This window comes from Brassica napus, chromosome C9, assembly GCF_020379485.1.
Source record: "Brassica napus cultivar Da-Ae chromosome C9, Da-Ae, whole genome shotgun sequence".
In the NCBI taxonomy this organism is placed as follows: Eukaryota; Viridiplantae; Streptophyta; class Magnoliopsida; order Brassicales; family Brassicaceae; genus Brassica; species Brassica napus.
This window is the reverse complement of record NC_063452.1, coordinates 34,686,151-34,706,591: the sequence shown is the minus strand read 5'-3', so window position 1 is coordinate 34,706,591 and position 20,441 is coordinate 34,686,151. Positions and strand designations below refer to the sequence as shown.

Below are 20,441 nucleotides of genomic sequence, written 5' to 3'. Positions count from 1 at the left end.
ATGGGAAGAAGACATGTTAAAGGCAAAAGATTTGGAGCTAGAGAGGTTTTGGAGGTTTGAAGAAGGGAAGGTGTGAAGCAAATGAATAACAAGACCTCACTACTTATAAAAATATGGGCTCGAAATTTTTTATTTTTTAATATACACTTTCTCGAGAATTCTCTTCTGCGGAGTTTGAAGTAAACTTCGTTCAATACGCCTAACTTTGCCAAAATCATCAAACCGCGCGCTAGAGTCTCGACTCTAACGAGCTGGGGGGCTAACTGTTGGGGTCAAAAACGGTTACGACAAAGTTAACATTCAAGAAAGTCCGAAGAAGAAAACAAAAAACTTTCTTCGACAAATACTTTTTCGGAATAGATTCTTCCTTACGAAAGGCTTTGCGGATGAAATACGAGACATCGGACAAGAGCTCGAAAAGGGTCGCTACGCAGCGACCGAACGCGTGTTCCGCTCGATCGCTACATAGCAACCGAGCTCGAGCCAAAGCCCGGTCGCTACGTAGTGACCGAGCGTCCGTTCAGCTCGGTGGCTATGTAGCGACCGAGCTCGAGCCAAGCTCGGTCACTACGTATCGACCGAGCGTTCGTTCCGCTCGGTCGCTATGTAGCGACCGAGCGTTCGTTCCGCTCGGTCGCTACGTAGCGACCGAGCATTCATTCGCTTGGTCGCTACGTAGCGACCGAGCGTTCGTCCCGCTCGGTCGCTACGTAGCGACCGAGCCCGAGCCGAAGCTCGGTCGCTACGTAGCGACCGAGCGTCCGTTCCGCTGGATCGTAACGTAGCGACCAAGCTCTTCCGAAACGTCGATACGACATTAGTCCATGCATTCTCGTCTACCCTTCGATGCTATCTCCCGAAGACCGTAGCGAACCCATTTCATGTTTCCCGCCATTCTAAGTCATCGATCAAACTTTACGGTAGAAACCGCAGAAAGTTCGTTCTTTATCGAAAGAAGCCGTAATAAACTCTTCGAGTCAGAAGACGTCCCAAAGAGACCGAAGACATGACTCGAGGCCCAACTTACGATTTCTTAACCAACAGCCCGTAAGCTGCATGACGGTTTACGCTTGGTTCGCAAGGAAAGATAAATGTCAAGTTTTCGCGGATAAATACGAAATTTTAAAGATAATTACGAAGATCGGAAAAAATAGAATATCTCCATTTTTAAGCTATGGCGGCTTAAGGGCAGAAGAGGAAAAATGTAAACCGACCTAGGAGCCAGTATATAGGGAGTCCTAGGCGAGAGGCATGGAGAGGACTTTTCTCAGAGCAAACTTAACACTTAGAGCAATTAGGCATATTTCCGTTTTTTTTATTCGAGCTGCGACTCAACTAGGTTATTGCCGTCTTAGGATTTTATAACTAGGAATCTCGCCGACAGCTCTCGTAGCCCAGGCGCTTACCTTGTTGTAACGCTCAAATGCGAATTCGGAATAAGATCTACTTTGCTCTCTTTTCGATTTCTTATACTTTATCGTTGTTATTCTTGTGATCTGATTGCTTGGCGTGTGGTATTAGCAGATATCCAGGACCTCTGGGAAATTAGGGTTTTCCTAGTTTCCTTATTTAAACAGAAATCGACAATGCGAATTTCGGTTCCCACATCTATGTTGTAGTTGTGATCATGTCTGACGCTGGAGCTGGATCATCTCAAGGAAGAGGGTCTCAAGGAGTAGGCCAGCAAGTGGATCCGGGAAGAAAGTATTGAACCATGGTTAACAATAACGTCAACCACTGGAAGTGTATCTTCTGCTACAAGGTGTTAACTGTTGGAATTTCACGGTTGAAATAACATCTTGTTGGCAGGTACAAGAATGCAAGGAAGTGTCCAATCTTTCCAGAACATGTCAGAGTTGGCTGGAGAATTACATCACCAGAAGAGCTGAAGAAAGAGCAGCTCTCACAATGAAGTACCAACCTGTCGTACATGAAGATGATGTCGACTTGGATGGTGATCAGCCAATACGAAAGGCTACCAAGAGGAAGAGCCGTGGTCCTTTGGATAAGTTCGTGATGTCACTGCCTCCTGGCGTCTTGAAAGGCAGAAAGGATATGAAAGGGGTGTTTGGACCTTGTGACAAAGACTTAAGAGACAATGTGTGTGGAGCCATAGCAAGGTGGTTCTATGATGTTGGGATTCCTTTCAATGCTGCTTCTCATGACAATTTCATGAAAATGACAGAACTGATCGGCCAGTATCGTATGGGGTTGAAGCTGCCTTCTCAGTATGAGCTCCGGTATCCTTTACTTCAAATTGAAGTCGCCAATGTTCAAGCTGCGCTGGTTCCTAATAGGGAGGAGTGGGCAGTGAAAGGATGCTCAATCATGTCTGATGGATGGCGTGATTCTGTGGTGCAGAAGGACATCGTCAACTTTCTGGTTAACACACCAAAAGGCTCGGTGTTCATCAGGTCAAAAGAGGTTTCTGAAGTTGTGAAAGATGCTACAATGTTGTTCAAGCTACTCGATGATATGGTTGAGGAAGTTGAGAGATGAACGTTGTTCAGGTTGTTACTGATAACGCCTCCAACTACGTGAAGGCGGGGAAACTTCTTGAAGCAAAACGTCCACATCTCTTATGGACTCCTTGTGCTGCACACTGCCTTGATTTGATACTGGAGGACATTGGAAAGATAGAGGCAGTGAAGAGTGCGATGAAGAAGTGCATGTTTATCAATGCATACATCTATTGTCGTGTACCACTTGTGAACATGATGAGGAGGTTCACAGAGAAAAGGAACTTGCACAGGCCGGCTGTAACAAGATTCGCAACTTCTTTCATCACGATGACTCAGTTTCACCACCATGACTCAGTTTCACCTTCAGCAAGCCAATTTGAAGAAGATGGTGACCTCAGAGGAATGGAACAAATCGAAATGGCCTAAGGAAGCAAGAGCGAGGAAGCTGAAGCAGTATATTCTTCAAGAGAGCTTCTGGAGGAACATAGCTTATGCTCTGAAGCTAACTTCTCCCTTAGTGAAGGTACTCCGAATGGTTGATGGTGAGAAGAAACCACCAATGGGGTACATCTACGCTGCTATGGATAGGGCAAAAGAAGCTATTGCTAAGAATTTCAAAGGGAAGAAGGAGAAGTATGAGAAGGTGTTTGAGATGATAGACAGACAATGGGACTGTCAGCTACATCAACCACTTCCCGCAGCAGGTTACTTCCTCAATCGATATGTTCATTATTCCCATCATGCTGATGTTTATTGTGAAGAAGTGGAAACTAGATTGTATAACTGCATCATAAGGCTGGTTCGAGACGGTGTTGTTCAAGACAGGATCATGGTTGAGCTTGAAGTGTTTAAGAATGCAAGTGGGCTCTTTGGTCTTCCCATGTCTGTTAGGCAAAGGGAGATGAAGTTTCCAGATAATAACTCTCTGTTTTCAGCTTTGCAACATTTCATTTCCAGCTAGAAGTGCTTAAGAATGCTAGTGTATTCTTGTATGTCTTTATAGCTGATTGGTGGTCAACTTACGGAAGCTCAGCTCTTAATCTCAGAGATTTTGTTGTCAAAGTCCTTAGTCTAACATGCAGTGCAAGTGGCTGTGAAAGAAATTGGGGAGTTTTTCAGCATGTAGGTCATTGAGATTTTTCTAAATTTACAGTTAACTTAATGCTATTCATATGTATGACTTACTTTGATTATTAATAGCTACACACTAAGAGAAGGAACAGATTAGCTCAAAGCCGATTGAATGACATGGTGTTTGTCAAGTACAATCGGGCTTTGCAGCTTAGGATGAAGAGAAATTATGCAAAGGATCCAATTCTGTTGGAGCAAATTGATAACAGCAACGAGTGGTTAATGGGCAAGATGGGCGGGAACTCCTCCAATGATGAAGATGATGCTTTCGTTCATGATGATGAGGACCTGACTTGGAGTGTGGTGAGTGAGGCAGTAGGAGCTGAAGAACCAGACTACACTACTAGAGGAGCAAAGACTCTTACTTCTGCTAAGAACAACAAAGGGAAAGGAATCGCAACGTCCTCTGATAGATTAAAAATGAATCTTTGCTACTGTCAAGTTAACAGTGGTAATTGTAATATTTGAGATTCAATCCAGAGGACCAGTTTACTCTTTACTGTTATGAGTTCAATATTAAACTGGGAAACAAGTGGGGTTTTTAAAATGAATGGCGACACAAGTAACTAGAATAACTAGAGATTCAAATTCAATTTAAATGAAAGCCGGCTAAGGGTTGTTCAACAGGTGTCAATGCGGAACCAAACAACTATTTAAGTGCAATGAGGTGTAGTCTAGAACTCGGATCACTCGGCTAGAACAATCCACTATCGTGGACTTGTTCCCTTTGCTGATCGGTCTTGAGTCCTAACCTCTCACTTGGAACAAGACGCGATAGCAAGCCTTAGAGATCAGGTCCGATTAGTTCACTTAATACCCTAATATCTACTCTCGCTGATTAGGGATATTAAGCTCATTCAATATATGTCAATTTATCTCCTAAGCGGTTAGCTAGGTGATTAAACTTGAGATCAAACATTAAGTGATCAATTCAATGCAAGCAGTAAGAACAATATGAATGAAGAACAATTAAAATCACTTATTTGCGTTTAGCTCATGCGATTGACACCCTAAAACCCTAAGCAAGCTTAGCCGATTACTCAATCATAAAGCAAAGAGATACAGACATGATTTCTGAATAATACTGCATATAAAATAAAGTAGAAAGACAAGGGTTCAGGATGATCTTCTCGTGAAAATGAGAGATGAAGCCTTCTCCCTTACAAGTTGCTAAATTGCCAAAATAGTTCTAGGTTTCTTGCCAAAACTAGCATAGTCAAAAGAAATGATAGGATCGGCTTTTTATATGGAGGCTCCGGTGGTAAAGAGAGAAGAGATGGAATCTAGGGCAAACTTCCAAAATCTTGGAAATTTCCTTAGTGATCGGGAACAGTGAGACGCTTGTTCTCTTCGGGAACAACCTTTGGATTGGTCTAACTGGCTGTTCTACGTCGGATATTCCAAAATGACATCTTTCTTCATGGAACTCTCTTATTTGCTCTTTCACCTGCTCCAAACCTGGAATGATACCAAATAAGCAAGAATTAGGACTGAGAATTAACTCAAAGCACACATATAATGGTATTAAAAACACCATATATCAATTCCCCTAGACTTAGATCCTTGTTTGTCCTCGAACAAGGCCAAGCCTCAAGAGCAGGGAGAAAGGTTTGAAAGAGTGGAAACTCACCTGTCCTCATTAACCATACTCTTACGACACATCTCTGAACCATACAAGCTGTAGACTCAGACCACACACCCTTACTAGAACACCCACGATCGCTGTTCGAAAATCAGCTCCATACTATGTATCTCATACCTGAAAAAGGGTACACTATCGAGACAAAACTCCTTAAATTCAATTAAGAACAGCGTGAGCTTCTCATCACAGGCACTATTCAGGGTAGACGGGCTAGGTAAAGAACAGGCTATTTCATGGTGGAGCTAAAAGTGTTTAGGGGCTACCAATTTTAAGTGGATGCAGGATATCGCACAAAATAGCAGGAGAGGACGAATCCATTGATGTCCACAGCCCTTACTCGTTTCTGCTTCACGGGTCCAGTTGTTCTCTCCTTCGGATCAACTGTGGGATTGTTCTTCAGTTCTTGACTTCCTTTGCCTACTCCTCAAAAATTGGTACCAACTCCTTGCTCAACCTTCCCAGTGGCGTGTATTTTTCGGATTCACCTTCCCCATCTCCATCACCATAAAAACAAAAAATATATATATATATATATATATAGTTTTTTTACAAGGTGATGGGGTTGCAAGGGAGAGGCAACATAATGAATGTTTTGCAGCCATTGGTGGTCTATTCTTTTGTTTCTCACTGGTCGCCATTGTTCCTCTGGTTAGAACATGCACCCATAGACTGTTCTCTTGTTAGAGCATGGTCTCATCGACTGTTCTCTTCATGTTTGATCTCTCTTCTCTGAATGTATGGCATTAACGAGTAAGAGGCTGCGTCGATCATTTCCTCTCCGACCCTTTTGCACATATCTGCACATATGACACTGAAAAACAGAGTGCATGAGGGTGAAAATAAAGGCTTAGGCGCAAGGTGGAAACTAGCTAAAGATGAGCTAGCCACTCAGGATCAGCAAGATTGGTAAAAAGAGTAAGAAGTCCTGAGTGTAAGTCTCGTTTCCCTGATTTAGTGCCCATAACAAGAAGAATTTCAGTCACGATTAGATTCAAGTTAGGTGGAGTTGAGTCTACCCAGTGTAACCTGATCAGTTGAGAGCTTCTGGAGAATCAAATGAAATAAGTCAGGGGTGTTCCAGGTCCAAGTGTGGGTCTTTTATCACTGCTAAGGTCACTGGATAAGGATGTTAGAGCACGAGGTGGTTAAAAGATTATCACAACACAAGGTCCAAATTCCCGCAAGAGTTTTAGCTGACTCGATCCTAAACTGACTCAATAAAACATCCAAATGACATAGGGACTTACTCAGAAATAAAAACATAGAGTAGCAGCACACAAACAAGTGCTTCCGCCAGACTTAATTCACACCATCCCTGGTGTGACATCAAATCGGAGTCAGCCAAATACACAGCAAATAGATAAAAAGTTCAGATGGATAAAACAATGGATAGAGAAAAGTCCTGGTGGACTCAATCGGACTCGCCGCTCTTGGCTGGATCAAGCGAACATTTGTTGCGCGAGCGATGAACCTCCTCAGTTGAAGGGCCTGTTCCCATAGGCTCCTTGCCTGGACGGTGTGGTCGTTGGGTCTGCGCTGCTGGTGACTGTCGCTGGTTACTTCCGCCAATGCAGCCGCCGGTAACAAGATGGAGGATCCTCCGCATGAGACTGTTGTTCTTCCGCTGCGAGTCAACCATCCAACGTCGGTAAGGCTGATCATCTGTCACATCCGCCAGCTCTCCGAGGTCGTATGATGGGTCAGCTTCTGGGGTAATGTCCTCGACATCCTCCATATTCGCGTCAGGTGCAGCAGCACGAGGATCAGTGGATAGGAGCTCGGGTGGTGGGAGGAAGCGTATGTTGTCGAACACGCTGAGCCTGGTGATCTCGGGGTGAGGCAGCTTGGTGAACAGCTGGGTACCCTCCTTGTCGAACAAGCTGTAGGTATCCTCATCTCGCATGATGTGGCACGCCATAAGGTACTTGATGTCAAGGTACTGAATCTCCGTGTTCACCTTGTATTTGCTGAGATCAATGCCGAAATGCTTGAAGAGCGGCGTGAGCAAGCTACCGCTTTTGTCCTTCTTGTTCGAACCGTGCATAAGACACTGCCTCCTCTCGCAAAGCATGGTGATGAAATGAAAGCCTGGGTTCGTTTTGACCTTCTGAATTGGAAGGCCAGACTCTGAAGCGCGGATCTCATCCTCAATACCTGCATACAGGGTTTGCAGCTCCCCGTTTGTCACTTTGGAAGTCTGATCCTTGGCGAACAGGAGGTTTGAAATGATCTTTGCAATGACTCTAAGTGTCGGGTTCCTGATCTGCGACTGGTAGGCTTTGCCAGGTGTGAAATTCCCATTCGCGATGAAGTCCCAGAAGGCGTTTGATGGGGCTAACTTTTTTGCCACTGCTACCCCTATCGGCTCATTCGCGATCTCATAGATTTCGTTAAGTTTGTCGAGGTACAGTGAGCAATACTCTCCATCAGCCATGAATGAGAAGGAGCAATTGGCATAGAAGGGCGCAGAAGAGTCCTCGTAAGTAATGGTGGCAGTAGCGAGCACTTGGCGGGCAAGGTCTGAGTAGAGCTCATGTTCCTGATAACAGAGGGGAGATATCCCCATCAGCAAGAGTTTCCGCATGGCCGAAACGAGTAGGTAGGATATCGACCTTGAGGAGGGAGTTGTAACGCCCAGCTGTTTCCTTGTCCCACCCCTCGCAGTTAAAGTCTAAAAGCATTGGGCTGTTGAGATCAATCGGTTCTCCCTCTTGTTCATGAGGCCATGGGTAGGACGCGGAGGTCGGTTGTTGTGCTCGCGGCGGTGGCGTGTTGCTCGCGGCGGTGGCGTGTTGCTCGCGAGGTTCACCCTCGTTCTCTTGGCCGATTGCTTAGTGCGTGGCATCTGCAAGGCGAACAAGTTTTATTCCTTAGTTCCATTTTAGTTGCAAAGAAGAAACGGAATAAAAAAAACTTCCACTTCCTCCTTATGAAACTCATAATTGCTTCAACATGACAAGAACCGCAATAAACAACAAAAATATCTACAGCTCAACTCATTAAACCAATTCAACTTCTCGTAAATCGAATCAGATTGATTGAGATCAGGATCAATTGAGATCAGGACATATCAAAACGGTTCAATCAATGGAGAAGTGAAATCGCAAATCGCTAAAGTAAAAGAAAGCATGAGTTCATCTTCTAACTCAACCCTAACAGCAAATGGGGAGATCAAAATCAAGTCATTCTCAACAAGAATCGATCTATCAAAGCGATTAGAAGGATGAACTTGTCAAACCGAATTCGCAATTTGTATGGTGATTGTCGAGCCTCTTACCTTATGAATCGGGGGAAATTGACTGTAAAAACAGAGAGAACTCGAAAATCGAAGCAAATTAGAAGCAATAATCACTTAAAATGAATGAAAAATTGAGGTTTTGGTGATTGCTCTAATTCGCAAGTGGGGAGGTGTACGGTGAGTGAGACGGGAAAGAGGTAGAGTGAGGCCTTAAATAGGCGAAACCCTAACAGCTTCCTTTTATCCCCCCCCCTTTTTTTATATATATATATTTTTTTTATTTTTTTTTGGCTCGAGACACTTACCTGGAACAGGCGATGGGTTGTTCAACTAGGAGAACAGTCATTCGGTTGTTCTGACAGAAGTGTTCGGTTTTTCTTGTTTTTGACCTGCAAACTAAATCTGAAAGGAAATGTAATAGAGTATAGAAAACAATATATACACTCACCAGTGGGTTGCCTCCCACCAAGCGCTTAGTTAAATTCATTAGCTTGACTTGGCTCAGCTGATCAGGCTGATGGGGGATCGCTTAGGGGAATTTCTTCACCCTCTGCGATAGTGGAGTCAGCAATGCTTGATGCGCTGACCATTGACGATGAACTCATCTCCCTTTCTGTCCAGCAACACAACAGCTCCGTAAGGTCTGATTTCCTTAATGGTGAAGGGTCCGGACCATCTAGATTTCAGCTTGTCTGGGAACAGCCTATGTCTTGAGTTTAAGAGCAAGACCTTATCGTTTGGTTCGAAACGTCTGGCAATGATTCGTTTTTCATGGTAGGCTTTGGTCTTCTCTTTATAAATTTTGGAACTCTCATAGGCGAGGTGCCTTATCTCTTCCAGCTCATGGACTTGGATCATGCGCTTCTCAGTTGTTGGCTTGATGTCAAAATTCAGTAACTTGACCGCCCATGCAGCCTTGTATCCGAGCTCGACAGGAAGATGACAAGCCTTACCGTAGACCAGGTGATAGGGGGTGGTCCCTAGCGGCGTTTTGTAGGCTGTTCTGTAGGCCCAGAGAGCATCGTCCAGCTTAAGCGACCAGTCCTTGCGCGAGGTATTGACAGTTTTCTGGAGAATGATCTTGACCTCCCTGTTGGAAATTTCAACCTGTCCACTCGTCTGGGGATGATAAGCAGTAGCCACCTTGTGTTTCACCCCATTCTTCTTCAACAGGCCCTGAAATGCCTTGTTGATGAAGTGTGTTCCGCCATCGCTAATGACCACTCTAGGCACCCCAAATCTCGGAAAGATGATGGAGCTGAACATCTTAGTCACCACTTTTGCATCATTACTGGGACTCGCCATTGCTTCTACCCACTGGGAGAAATAGTCAACGGCGACCAGGATGTACTCGTTCTTGAAGGACGGAGGGAATGGTCCCATGAAATCGACTCCCCAACAGTCGAACACCTCAACTTGCAAAATGTAATTCTGAGCCATCTCATTCCTTTTGCTGATGTTCCCAAGTCACTGGCATGCATCGCATCAAGCTATGTAGGCGTGCGCATCTCTGAACATAGTTGGCCACCAGAAACCTGCTTGGAGGATTTTGGAAACCGTTTTGAATGTGGCGAAGTGCCCTGCATAAGAGGAACCATGGCAATGATATAGAATCCCTGGAATATCTACCTCTGGAACACACCTTCTGAATATGCCATACTTGCAATGTTTGTACAAGTATGGTTCATCCCAAACATACTGCCTCGCCTCTCTTAAGAATTTCCTCTTCTCGTTTCCAGTGAACTTAAGTGGTTCCTTTTCAACAGCTAGGAAGTTCGCAATCTCAGCAAACCAGGGGAGGTGAGAGTACTGCTTTTGGATCGCGGCTACTGGTTGTTCCGGTACGCGAGAACAATCGGATGTTATGCTCAGGGGATGTTCCGCGAAGCGCAGACCAATAGCGTTGACGTGTTCCACTGTGTGTTCTTCATCAAGGGATGTGTCGTCCTCAATCTTCATTCTGGACAAGTGGTCTGCAACCCCATTCTCGACTCCCTTTTTGTCTTGTATCTCGTGATCAAATTCTTGGAGAAGAAGAATCCACGTCAACAACATCGGTTTTGCATCCTTCTTTCTGAGCAAGTACTTAAGAGCAGCATGGTCTGTTGGCACAATCACCTTCGATCCCACCAGGTAGGATCTGAACTTCTCGAATGCAAAAACAATAGCCAGGAGTTCCTTCTCAGTCGTAGCATATCTGCAATGAGGTTCATCCATGGTTTTGCTTGCGTAATAGATCACATGAAGTTTCTTATCATTGCGCTGCCCAAGGACTGCTCCAACTGCAAAGTCGCTAGCATCAGTCATGATCTCAATAGGGAGATCCCAGTCTGGCGGTTGTACAACAGGTGTGCTGACTAGAGCTCCTTTGATCGTGTGGAACGCAGCTAAGCACTCGCTGTCGAAATCAAACTTGATCTCCTTGCAGAGCAGTCTGGTGAGTGGTCTCGCTATTTTTGAGAAATCCTGGATGAACCTCCTGTAAAACCATGCGTGACCCAAGAAGCTTCTGATAGCTTTCACAGTTGTTGGTGGTTGCAAGCTCATCATCACCTCGACCTTTGCCTTATCCACCTCAATGCCTTTCTCGGAGATCTTATGCCCTAGAACAATCCCATCTCTGACCATGAAGTGGCACTTCTCCCAATTGAGCACCAGTTGTTTCTCCTCACACCTTTTGAGTACCCTGCACAAGTTTGACAAACAGAAACTAAAGGAGCTTCCATAGACATTGAAATCATCCATGAAAACCTCCATAATATCTTCAATCAGGTCAGTAAAGATCGACATCATGCAGTGCTGAAATGTTGCTGGCGCATTGCACAGGCCGAATGGCATTCTCCTGTATGCGTACGTTCTGTATGGGCATGTGAAAGTCGTCTTCTCCTGATCGTCTGGATTGATAGGGATCTGAAAGAAACCTGAATAACGTCGTCTTCTCCTGATTGTTTGCTTAGATTAGGAAAGTTTGTGTATTCTTGGTGTTATAGATCATTAGTTCCTTGTGGATTCGATCCTAAAATGCTACAATGACATACCATTCGATTGTGGTATTGTTGGCACATTAGGTTATTTGGTGTGTCCTTAAACGCATTAATCATTTTGGCGCCGTTGCCGGGGAACTAAGTAGATTTGTCACTAGGATTTCAAACTTTCTTGAGATTAAGCTTTATTTTCTTTTGCTTTGTGTTGCTTTGTATAGCTACTAACCATTTATTCTAGCTTTTGTTATTTGCAATGATGGCTTTGAGCTACTCTGCGTTACCACAAGAAGAGGAACACACATTTGAAGATCACACTGAAGATTGGACATATGTGGAGCCACCACCCTTTGATGAAAGCATACTCACACCAGAACAGAGGGTGGAGTTATATGAGCTTAAGAGAAAGAACCCATGGACGATAAAGAGATCCCTGGCAAATATGGGTGGTTAGCCAATCTCTCAAGCATTTGATCAATGAAGGGAAATGGAAAGTGATCCTTTCTAGTGGCTGCATTTAATTTTCTGAAATCAATGCACATGCGATGTCCTGTCACTGTTCTAGTAGGGATCAATTCATTCTTTTTATTTGTGATAACAGTGATCCCATGTTTCTTAGGTACTACATGAACATGGCTAAAGAACTTATTATCAGATATGGCATAGATCACACCCTCTTCAAGAAGTTTCATTATCTCTTTCTTAACAACATCTTTTAGATTCGGGTTTAACCTCCTCTGATGTTCAACAGAAGTCATTGATTCATCTTCTAGGTGTATTTTATGCATGCATAAATCAGGTGAGATGCCAGGTATGTCAGCTAGTGAATATCCTAATGCCTTACGATACTTCCTAAGCTCACACAAAAGCAATGCAGTTTCCACATTTTTGAGTTCAGCGTTCACAATGACAGGGTAAGTGGAATTAGGACCTAAGAAAGCGTACCTGAGCCCCTTGGGAAGGGGTTTTAGCTCAACCTTGGGAGCCTTCAACTCGCTCCAGGGATCATCAGGTAGGTTCGGCGGAACAGGCGAGTTCGGTAAAGGGGTCGCTCCAGTTGGAGTGTTCTCGTCCTTGTTTCTCTCTTCCCCTAGACTTAGACTCGCCACCATTCTTCCCATACTCCTTGCGGAGTCAAGCATCTTAGCATACCCATCTGCGTCAATGTTCATGACACTCTGCTCGGCATCAGCTCTTACTAGTGCAAGCTCGAGTGGATCTTCTGTAAGAATCTCCTCGATCATCCCTTCGCGAGGTTGCAGTGGATCAATCCCTTCATCAACCTCGAAGGTCTGTCCATCCAGCATCGGCTTCTTCAGCAGCTCATCCATCTCGAACTGCATGACTATGTCCCCCAGATGGAGATCAATCTTCCCTTGCCGCACATCAATGATGGCTCCAACAGTACATAGGAATGGTCTTCCTAAAATGAGAGGATCTTTGGATTCCTCTACCAGGTCTAGAACTATGAAGTCTGCTGGAACAGAGGTGTTCCTGACTTTTACTTGGAGACCCCTAGAATACCAACCGGGAACTTAATTGATCTATCCGCGAACACCAAGGACATCCTAGTTGGTTTGAAATGCATGTATCCCAGACACCGTGCTACAGAGTAGGGCATGAGGTTTACGCTAGATCCCAGATCAACCAAGGAGCATGAGAAATCTGTCTTCTAAATCTGGATAGAGAGGAAGAACTTGCCAGGGTCTCTTCGCTTCTTTATCTGCCTGTTCTGAAGCACTGCGCTGCACTCCTTAGAGACAGTCATGAATTTTCTCTCCTCTGATATTTTTCCTGAGATCAATCCCTTCATAAAGCTGTGCATGGAGGGCATCATCTGGATTGCATCCATCAAGGGGAGTCGGACGGTTAGGTCCTCCAACATCTTTCTGCACTTCATCTCCTCTCGGTCCTTACGAGTAGCCTTTGATGGAATAGGGTAAGGGACTTTAGGAGTGTATTCGCGAGCAGGAACAGGCTCTGGGATCGGGTGGACAGCCTCAGATGGTTGTTCTGGTCCTGGCAAATTGGTTCCAACTGTTGGTTCCCTTTCCTTCTCAGCTACCTGGGTATCGGCTAGTGGTTGTTTGGACTCTTTCTGCTTCCCCTTCTCAGCCGCAGTGAACCTCTTCTTTACCGGTTCCGACAATTGCTTTCCACTTCTCAACTCAACCGCATTGCACTCCTTAGGGTTTTTGTCGGTTTTCCCAGGTAGAGTACCTTGTTGCCTCTTGACGCTCTCAGCAGTCTGAGCAATCTGAATGTCCATCTGTCTCATATGGCTCACGACATTGTCGTATTTGGTGCTCAAATCGCTGAACATATGGTTCATTCTGGTATTGATCTTGGTAGTAACCTTGTTTAGAGCCTTCCCTTGGAGCTGTTGTCCTTGGAGCAGTTGCTGCAACATAGCTTTTGTCTCATCTTGTAGAACAGCGACAGGAGCGGAGGTAGCTGGCTGAGTGTTCTGGTGTTTCTGCATCTGAGGTGGATTGTTTTGCGGTTGGCTTAGAACATAAGTCCGGGGTTGGTAGTTCTTTTAATACCCGGCATACTGACCTTGGTTACTCTGTGCAGGATCAGCTGGTTTGTCTTGTTTAGGCCAGAAAAGCTGTGGGTTGTTCCTCACGTTAGGGTTTGGGTGGTAGTTTTTGAGCTGCCATCCTTGCCCATTCACGTAGCTCACCTCCTGTTGATCGACTGCTGATATTTCAGCATCAAACGCCAGGTCACCGGCACTCTTCTTAGGAGCTGCTTCTTCCATTATGAACACTTGGCTTTGGTTTCCCTTAAGCAGTTGGTCCACCTTTGCAGCGAGATCATATATGCTGTTCACACTCTTCGAGCGGTCATGCTCCTTGTTCTTGTTTAGTGAACTTGAAGCCATGTTCTCAATCAGCTCGAACGCACCAAGTGTGGTTTAAGTCATGAAATCTCCATTACTCGAAGAATCAAGGGTGTTTCAAAACTCATTGCTTACTCCATCATAGAACACCTCCAATATATTGTCATCGTCAAACCATGGTGCGGGCACTCTCTCTGGTACTCCTTGTACCTCTCCCAAGCTTCATGAAAAGGTTCATCAGACTTCTGCAAAAAATTGGAGATCCTGTGCCGTAGAGCCGCGGTTTTAGACTTCATGTAGAAGTGGCTCAGGAACGCTGATCGGACCTTGTCCCATGAGGTAAGAGAGCCGGTTGGCAGAGATTGGAGCCAGCGAGAAGCTTTCCCTTCAAGAGAGAATGGGAACAGCGTGCATTTGACATAGTCTGGTGGCACTCCGTTAGAGCGAGAGAAATTGCAGATTCTCTCAAAGGCTTCGATGTGGTCCATCGGGATGTCAGTAGTGAGACCGCTGAACGTGCTCTTCTGTACCAGACTTATCAGTGCAGGTTTGATCTCATAGTCTTGCCAAGTGCAAGGAGGAGGGTTGATGGGGGAGCGGTTAGTAACGAAGTTACGCGGAAGGTTCCGCTCCCCAATAGGATCACCACGCTCTTCTCGTGCGGTGTTCTCAGCTGCTTCTTGAGCAGCTTGTTGTTGATTCTGGATGGTCTGCTGCATCTGCAATATATGTTGTAGCTGAGTCTGCATTTGTTGTTGAATGATTGCCAGTGCAGCAGTGAGGTCATCCTGATTGCCGTGATCACCCATGTTGGTGTCGGTTGTTCTCGGCTGTTGACGATTTTGTCTTTCTAATCTTGTGAGTTCGTCGTTGGTCAGTTGATGTAGTGGTCCTTGTGCGTTGCTCCGAGTATGTCTACTGGTCATGCACTTGGATCATCTGTTCCAACAAAGAATTAAAAGCAATTTAGATATCTCAGACTAAATATTAAACCGAAAAATAAAGGTAAAAGCCTGGTCCCCGTTGCAACGGCGCCAAAACTTGATACACTAAAAATGAATCCTTGCTACTGTCAAGTTAACAGTGGTAATTATAATATTTGAGATTCAATCCAGAGGACCAGTTTACTCTTTACTCTTATGAGTTCAATATTAAGCTGGGAAACAAGTGGGGTTTTTAAAATCAATGGCGACACAAGTAACTAGAATACCTAGAGATTCAAATTCGATTTAAATGAAAGCCAGCTTAGGGTTGTTCATCAGGTGTCAATGCAGAACCAAACAACTATTCAAGTGCAATGAGGTGCAGTCTAGAACTCGGATCACTCGGCTAGAACAATCCATTATCGTGGACTTGTTCCCTTTACTGATCGGTCTTGAGTCCCAAGCTCTCACTTGGAATAAGACGCGATAGCAAGCCTTAGAGATCAGGTCCGATTAGTTCACTTAATACCCTAATATCTACTCTCGGTGATTAGGGATATGAAGCTCATTCAATATAGGTCAATTTATCTCCTAAGCGGTTAGCTAGGTGATTAAACTTGAGATCGAACATTAAGTGATCAATTCAATGCAAGAAGTAAGAACAATATGAATGAAGAACAATTAAAATCACTTATTTGCGTTTAGCTCATGCGATTGACACCCTAAAACCCTAAGCAAGCTTAGCCGACTACTCAATCATAAGCAAAGTGATACATGCATGATTTCTAAATAATACTGCATATAAAATAAAGTAGAAAGACAAGGGTTCAAGATGATCTTCTCGTGAAAATGGGAGATGAAGCCTTCTCCCTTACAAGTTGCTAAATCGCCAAAATAGTTCTAAGTTTCTTGCCAAAACTTGCGTAGTCAAAAGAAATGATAGGATCGGCTTTTTATATGGAGGCGCCGGTGGTAAAGAGAGAAGAGATGGAATCTAGGGCAAATTTTGAAAATCGTGGAAGTTTCCTTAGTGATCGGGAACAGTCAGACGCTTGTTCTCTTCGGGAAAAACCTTCGGATTGGTCTGACTGGCTTTTCTGCGTCGGATATTCCAAAATGACATCTTTCTTCATGGAACTCTCTTCTTTGCTCTTTTACGTGCTCCAAACCTGGAATGATATCAAATAAGCATGAATTAGGACTGAGAATTAACTCAAAACACACATATAATGGTATTAAAAACACCATATATGATCCTCAACTCAGAGCAAGCACTATGGTCCATCACCTTCTCATTTGGAATTGGTTGATGAAGGTGATGACGTTGAAGAGGAGTTAGGAGTCTACGAGAAAGATTTTGAGTATGAGGAGAATGATTCTGAATCTGAGTAGAGATTCAGGTATTGGTGTTTTTATTTGCTTTTGAATTTGCTTCTGCATTTGCTTCTGAATTTGTTGTTTTAATTTGGTATTTTCAGTTGTTGTTTTTCTATATGAACCTTTGAGTCTTATTATATCTATTTGGTGTTTTTGGTTTTCTACACTTCTTAGATTTTTTATGTTAACGTAATATATATGTATGGTTTTGTGGTTACCTTTTTTTTTGTTTCAGGTGGGCAAAGCGCTTGCTTTGCAGCGCCATGGCGCTAGGCGCTAATCTCCAACGTCATTGCTTCATGTCGCAACACGCTTTTTCGAACCAATGTAACTACGAAATCAATTCCACTACCTATGCCTTGAGGTATTCCTGTTTTCATAGGAGCTTCAGGTTTTTCCTTATATATTTTCATAACTTTCTCCTCTCGGCAGAATGAAGCAACCTTTCTTATGCTTCTAACGGCATCCTTTGCTACTTGTATTGCATCCTCGTACATACTCTGCTTGCAGAGTTTCAAAATTTTCATTAGACAAAGAAAACAAAGAAACTTGATCCCGATACTAACTCCAAAGTGGACACAAAACAGATATTTGATTTTGTTACATTTGCATCTGTACTGAAGCAGACTATTATCTTCATGTAAATATAATTATTAAGCCGGTTCAGTGGAAGAGTGGCAAGAACAATGAAAACTAACTTCAAGCTCGCCATAAACAGGATGACCACACCAGCCGTGAGTCAGGATTCTGTATGAACCATAGCAGCATCAGCAAAAAGCCTAGCTCCAATAGCACAACTTGAGTACTCAGTCTCGTGGAACCATCCCATGTGGGATCTACATGGAGAAGGTTGAAACGATGAGATAGGTTAAGGCGTTTAGTATCATAATATAAAGATTATGCTTGCTTGCCCAATAATATAAAGATTACGCTTGCTTAGTTACTTACCCAAAAAAAATCTTCCTCGTGAAAGGTATTGCAAAGTATCATGGCAAGAATCTTGAAGTAAACAAAAACACGTACATAGATTCAAATAGGACCAAGTTTCACCAATTTGCATGAAAATATGTACATCTATAAAATGAACAAATGTCATCAGCTAGTGCATTATGGATTATGCATATGTTTATTGGGGTGTAAAACTAATGAAAAGCCGGATACTTTCCGAAAGAAAGAGATTTATTGTGTGGCCAAAGTGAGAATATCATGTTTAAACCTGTGAAAGAGCTTCAACTGATCATGTTTTCCTTGAACAGTTCTCAAAATGCACCAACTCTCCAAGAAAAAGCTTCAACTGATCTCTGTTCACCAAACATAACTTTGCTTATCTCCAAGCGACAAACGGAAAAGTGTATACTGAAACAATATAGAACATTGATAGAATAATTTACCTTCCATCGAAGAATAAACATGATGAGATTTTGGCGAGTGTTTTCAAGGTTTTTCCCGGCCATAGTTCGGTGGAGTTCGGGATTGGATTTCGGTTTGGAGAATAATTGGATTTGATAAGTGGCTATCAATATATATGCTGGGATATGGAGACTAGTTGAAGAGGAGGTCATCAGTTTGATTGAGATCTAGAATTTAAACATTAAATGCATCTGAATGGTGGAGGAAGGTCTTTTATGGCGAGAATGAAAACTGATATGTTGATCGATTTGTTTAGTCTGAAACTGGCGAACTAAAGGGGGAGGGGAGAAGGTATGGACTTTAGCTTTACTGTTGGACAAAGTTTTAAATTTTTGAATTAGATGGGCTACGTATACATTTGAAGAAGCCCAATTTTTTTTTCATTTTCAAATAAGTTAAGATGACATGGCGTAACAGATCCTTCCTATTGGTTGGAATTTTTATGTTGAGGTGGCAGTTCTCTCTATTGAGGATTTAAAACTTTTAGTATTGTAAGATGTCACACCTGGAATAATATATTAAACTAAGAACGTTTAATACTATAATGATAGTGTCAACTAATGACTCAAGTCTCATGTGTATAAAAGTAAGTTACCTACACGAGCCCAGTTTAAAGCATCACCATCGATACGCCAATCAATCTCAGTTTTTTTTATACATACATTTGTGAAACACTGAATTAATGTGCAAAATAGTGTAACGATCAAAAACCAATAGTTCAACAAGGCCCATAAGTTTATGCAGAAAATGTTAGGTGTCCTAAGATTTATTAGAATCTTAGGTGATCATGATCGTCTACCACCGTGAAGCCACCATCTCACCACCAGGGACTTTTCCGGTAAGTCCCCATCTTTTCAAGCCGTCGGCAACCAACACTGTAACTTGCCAATTGACTCGCTGTGACTCGTGGGTTGATTTTCTGGTGACTTGTACTCTGCGAGCTAACTAAGTGAATCAACTAATTTGGCTAAGCTAACTCAGCGAGTAACCTCAATGATCTGGTCAACAGTTCAATCAATGGGTTTGGTTGATTAGGTCGGGTTGGTTTGGTTTATAAAGTTGGGTTGGTCAGATCCGGTTGTTTGGGTAACCGGGTCACATTGGGTCGATGTATTTCTCTGGGTTGACTTCTGATTCTATTATAATGACTCGATTGTTTAGCCTGATTCAGATTCAGAGTCTGTTTGATCATATGTAATCCAAAACTGTTTTTCCTATTGCTAGGTGAGGACTATTCTTGTAATTCCTCCAACTTAGTTTACAACTTTGGTATCATTAGCTTAGCACATGTTATGTCTTTGTGAATCGAGTCTGTTTGAAATCTTCCATGCTTGTTTGAAATCTTCCATGCTTTTATTACTTTAAAATATGCTTAAACTAGACAAATGGATTATATGATGAAACCTCTTGATTGGGTTTTCATAAAAAAAACTCTTGGTTGATTTTCATGTTGAGTTAATAAATAGTTTATATATTTATAAGAGAAGATTTGGTCATGGAATACAAAGACAGACGTCTCTATTATGATGACTTATTGACAAGGTGTGGGCAACTTAGTCGATATGTTGAACCGTAGCCTTAAGACCAATAAATCATCTAAGGGGCAGTGCATGTGGGCATATATCCCTAACATGATGTATCTATGGAGAATGTGGATGATCACTTATTCAGATTTTGGATTTGCTTTGTTTTCTTTCAGCGGAGGAAATCCAAGATTACAGTCGACTACAAGTTACAGCAAAGAGAAGACTGTGGAGGAGAGAAGCTTCATCGCGGCATAGCAGTTGTCTCTTGAAACCTTTCAGCGGCAAAGAAGCTTAAAGGCGGCATAAGGCACCAGTTCTTGTCGTCGTGGAGGATGAAGGGCCTTGAATCAAACAACAAGTTCGAGTTTGATCCATTGGTTCAAGGGATCGATCTATCATGCATGTCAGTCTTTATTGTGACCAAATGAATGACATGGTGTTTCGGTAATTAAGTTTTGATCTGCTTTAATCTGGGTTAACCCATGATTTTTGGATTTTACCTGATTCGACTTTAAGACTCTTATATATAGTTTTAGGCTCACTAACCCAGATTTAACTCATTTTCTCTCAATGAACACTTGCTACTTGTAAAAGTTTGGATATTTTTTAAGTTTTATGCAAGTTTCTTTTGATTTCTTGTGTTCATCTGGTGTACCTTTCTTTAATCTTGTGATTATGTGTCAAGCTATCCTGAGTTTTGGTGCTTTCATGGAGATAATTGATTAGAGACTTCTCGAGTTCATGGGTTAGGTTGATTTAGTGATGACTTATGGTCAGACTAATCTACATATTTTTTACTGAATTCGTTTTTTATGCTAGAATAGGGGTTTGACAAATCTTAAGCTAGACTTTAGGTTTTTCATGCTTAGAATATGTTTGATGAAATTCTTGAATGACCAGTATAAG

General features: G+C 43.0%; 1 non-coding gene and 1 pseudogene across 1 annotated transcript; both read left to right on the top strand.

Annotated features, from left to right (window-relative positions):
• The first annotated feature begins 1,722 nt into the window (after positions 1 to 1,722).
• Positions 1,723 to 6,800, top strand: LOC125593196 (annotated as a pseudogene).
• A 7,670-nt stretch (positions 6,801 to 14,470) lies between these two features.
• LOC125593652 lies at positions 14,471 to 14,577 on the top strand. The gene has a single exon (XR_007329552.1). It is a non-coding gene; the product is annotated as a small nucleolar RNA R71 (small nucleolar RNA).
• Positions 14,578 to 20,441: the final 5,864 nt, after the last annotated feature.